The sequence below is a fragment of the Sinocyclocheilus anshuiensis genome, unplaced genomic scaffold (assembly GCF_001515605.1).
Source record: "Sinocyclocheilus anshuiensis isolate Anshui unplaced genomic scaffold, SAMN03320099.WGS_v1.1 scaffold775, whole genome shotgun sequence".
Classification (NCBI taxonomy): domain Eukaryota; kingdom Metazoa; phylum Chordata; class Actinopteri; order Cypriniformes; family Cyprinidae; genus Sinocyclocheilus; species Sinocyclocheilus anshuiensis.
The window spans coordinates 770,676-774,759 of NW_015552614.1; the positions used below are offsets into that span (position 1 = coordinate 770,676).

Below are 4,084 nucleotides of genomic sequence, written 5' to 3' on the forward strand. Positions count from 1 at the left end.
TTCCCCTTCCGGGGGAGCCGATCGCGGCGGACGCGGCGTACCTGGGGGTAAGGACAGACAGACGAGGCGAGAGAAAAGGAGACGGAAGGATGAGGAGAGACAGAGGGGAGAGAGGGAAAAAAAAACATAGGTCCGGTTCCCAGACACACTGCCGCTCGGCCCTCCACCAGCTGAGTAAACTATTCCGCGATGCCTGGCAGCAGCACTGGATAGCCCTCGGTGGACGGCCCGACACTCCTCCGCCGCCCGGTGGACGGCGACGGCTCCTCCGGGTTTGGGCAGCCGGCAGGAGTCCCCCGTTCCCTGCTCCTCCCCATCATGGCGGATGGCAGCAGGCTCCGGCCTCAGGCGAACGGCGGCGACTCCTCCGCTCCCTTACGGACGGCAGCCGTCCCTCCACATCCCAGGCGGCCGGCAGCGAGTTCGTCCGCTCCCCCGGTAACTCACTCCAACCCACCGCCTCGAGCCTCCATGGCGGCAGACTGCTCTGCCATGCTCGATGGCACCGCGGATTCACCACAGCGGCAAGGGATCTCTGGCAGCGTGTCCCTCCTTCCTCCCGGGTTTCGGCACCAATGTAACACCGTTTGTAGATCGGGAAGAAAGAGGCGGGAACCGGCAAACATTTAAATAAAACTTTAATAATAAAATAAACTCAAAACAGCGCGACAGCCCCTCGCGGACGACTGTCGCGCACAAACAAAACCAAAACACAAAATAAAGTCCAGGCCTGGTCCTCTTTCGTTCTTCACTGTCGTCACTCCTCCTTTTTATCCTTCCGGAGCTCCTCCGTGAGACTCGAGACCGGTGAGTGGTGCAGGTGTCGCTCATTATCAATTACTCCACCGGCCTCGCTCCGTTCCCACGGCTCTCGGCCCCGCCCCACTCGTCACACATACATTGTAAGTTATTGAGAATTAGAGATGCACAGATCAAGTCTAAGTAAGATGTGTGAATAAATGATGACAGAATTTTCATTTTTTGGGTGAACAATCCCTTTAAAGGTTCAAAAATGATGCTATTGTTTTGAAATGAAATGGATTGATGTCAAAATGCTGACATTGTGAGCTATTGTGAATATTTTGGCAGTAGATGGTCATGAAGCTAGCATGTGTGTTCTGCAGACCTCTTTCCTGTATTGGAGAAACGGATGTGGGATTTGCGATGGGATGTGAGAGACTCCACACTAGAGTTCATCACCCAGCTGACCGCTGCTCTCAACGGTACCACAAGCATATTTATCTCTACACTTTTATCATTTCATTTATTGCTGTGCAGACTATTTTAGTGATCATTTTCATCCCTATTATTGTACTTCTTGTCTCTTTCTCCCAGGTAACTGGTTTCACTGAAGCTCTCCACACCAGTGGTATGGTCTCCGTTCTCCTGTCTTCATTGGCAGACACAGAAGGCTATGTCAGAGCTAGTGCTGTGGCTGCGGTTGGGGAGGCAGTTACTGCTTCTTTCCATCAGGCGGCACTTGAGAGAAATAGCAACCTTCTGGTGAGACACATTGCACACAATTCCAGCTTTTCAAATATGATCTTTAGAATGGTCCTGCATTTTTCTAAAGTGATTGCCCATTTCTGCTCAGTGTAGACACCTCAATCCCAGATTTTTAAAGCAATTTGTTCTATTCAATAATGTCATAAAAGAGCACAAGAGAACAAAATTACAAGTGACATATAGGTCTCTTTATTGTAGACTGCATTTTTGACACTATGCACCATAAATTAAATCTTCTGCTGTTTACATTAAATGACAAATTCATATTTGTTGCTCAAAAGTAAGTGCAGTGTTAATGTCATCAACAAAATGTATTAAAATTTAATTGTAACTTTTTTTTTCATTTCACCAACAAAATACTTTTGATGAAAATATATGGAAAATAACACTGCAGTATATTAACAGTGCACTATCAATGTTTTGGAAGGAGTGAAATCTAGAAAGAATATGATTGTTTAAAATAACCAAAACACATCCTATACCAATTAGATTAATCAGATATGTACACAACATAAACATATTACAACTTACATCTGCACAAAATGTACACATTTTGTTAAATGTTGATACATATTTAATGAAATATATAAAACGTATGAATATTTGGGTTTAATTTTGCACTTGCATAATTAAAAGTTGTGTGCAATTTAAGATTTTTTTTTTGTAAAAATAACTAAAATGAAATCAATATTGATTCAATTTGAGACATAGAGTGAACATAGAGTGTTTGGTTTAATTTTATACATTTAAAAACTCGTCAAGTAAAATGTTATTTTGTTAACTAAAATAAGATGCAATTTCAATGACATCAATAATGACTAAATGTAAAAGATTTTTGTTAGAAGACAAAAAAAATATAACTGCAGAAATAAATCTCAACCCTGACTGTTGCTAACCACCAGCTGAAATGCATTTATTTGAACCAAAAAGATTTGAGTCGCTAATGAACTACCAGCCTTCCAGACCTTGTCCAGTGGCATAATTGTAGCCCATTGATCATTTAAATGAGACATTTTGTTTCTCAGTCTAATCACATGTTTTTATGTATTATTGGACTTTACTTTAGGAGAAGGCTTTGACACAGATGATGATCGTTCTCTCTCAGGACACAGAGGGCTTCCCTCGTAGAGCAGTGGTCAAAGCTTTCACATCATGGCTGAAAGGATCACACCCCGTAACAGCCTTGGACTCGTCCCTGAGCTCTGTCCTTTCACTGGGAGGCAACGATTTTGACTGGGAAGTGAAAATGCACACGCTGGAGCTAGCAGAAGTGTTGATGGAGAAGACACTGACCTGCTGTCCATACATGCAGAATGTTGATTTCTCCGAAAAGACATGTTTGACGCAAACCTTGAGCAGACTGAAAGATTTTGGGCTGTTTGACTTGCTGTTTAACAGCTTGTTTGACTGCGACAGACCAGTGTGTGAGAAAGCCTGTGCACTCTTAGTCAGACTCAGAACACTTACAGCTGAGACCGCAGATTTGGATCACAGCGCTCTTGTCTTGAATGTATGTGGGAACAGATGGGGGGATGAGGTGCAGAGAAGATACCTCAAGAAACAACGGGCCAAAGCATCTGCGTGTGCCACGGATGGAGCTACAGGATCTGATGAGAGAACGGACAGTGAGCTGCACTGCATCAAAGACATTAGCCTGCCACGATACTGCAGATTCTAGATTTAAATGACATGCAGAGGATGTTGTTGTTGAGTAGTGATCATGTTGTGAATTCGCCCCAATCGCTAATGGAGGACATTCTTTCAGCAGCCCAGGAGAGTGAGGAGAATATAGTGGATTGCTATTGAGAATATACTGTGCAACAGTTTGACTTTTTTAATGGAAATTTAATCCAACCTGTATTTTCAGTTGTTTTTTTTTTTTTCCATCTGCTGGAAATGTTTCTATAAAAACTTCCCAAGCTTTTTTGTCAGCCGAACCCCTTTTTATTCCTAGCCAAATCGGCCTAGAAAATCGCAACTTTTCATTTTCCGTCGGTCTTAGTACACGATGTAACTACAGAAGAGTCAAGTTTTAAATAGGAAAAATCTAGAAACTCTTTGGTCATTTTTGAGCGAGATGCTAACGGTCTAATCAGATTCAATGATCTATGCTAAGCTACAGCTAAAAGTGCTACCGCCAGACCCGGAGATCGGCTGAATGGATTCAAAAACGGTAAAACTCAACTGTTTAACTCTCTTTGTCTTTTGTTGTTTGATTAACATTAAAGACAGAAAGAGGCAGCTCTCTATGTAATACGCGCCTAATGATCCAATATATTGACACATCTGATTTCTTTCTCAATTGTTTACGTTTCTCAAATGTTTGTTTATTTAAGATATAACGAAATTGAGTTCTCTTTAGCGCCTGCTTGTGTTTGAGTGGTTTAAATTCGCATACATATTTAAAAGACCTAAAAACACTCTCATCACACTCTATGGTGGTTGAACTGTACAATGATGATTGAACTGTGGGGGTGGGTCTGTACGGATCACAGATCAACTACAATCCGTTACATTGGATAGGAACCAAAAATAATATTTGCTATGGGCTCCCATTAAACACTAAAGAAGTTCACCC

At 42.5% G+C, this 4,084-nt stretch overlaps 1 pseudogene; it reads left to right on the forward strand.

Moving 5' to 3' along the window:
* Nucleotides 1–3,420, forward strand: part of LOC107665927 (BRCA1-associated ATM activator 1-like) — a 9,135-nt pseudogene extending 5,715 nt beyond the window's left edge.
* Nucleotides 3,421–4,084: the final 664 nt, after the last annotated feature.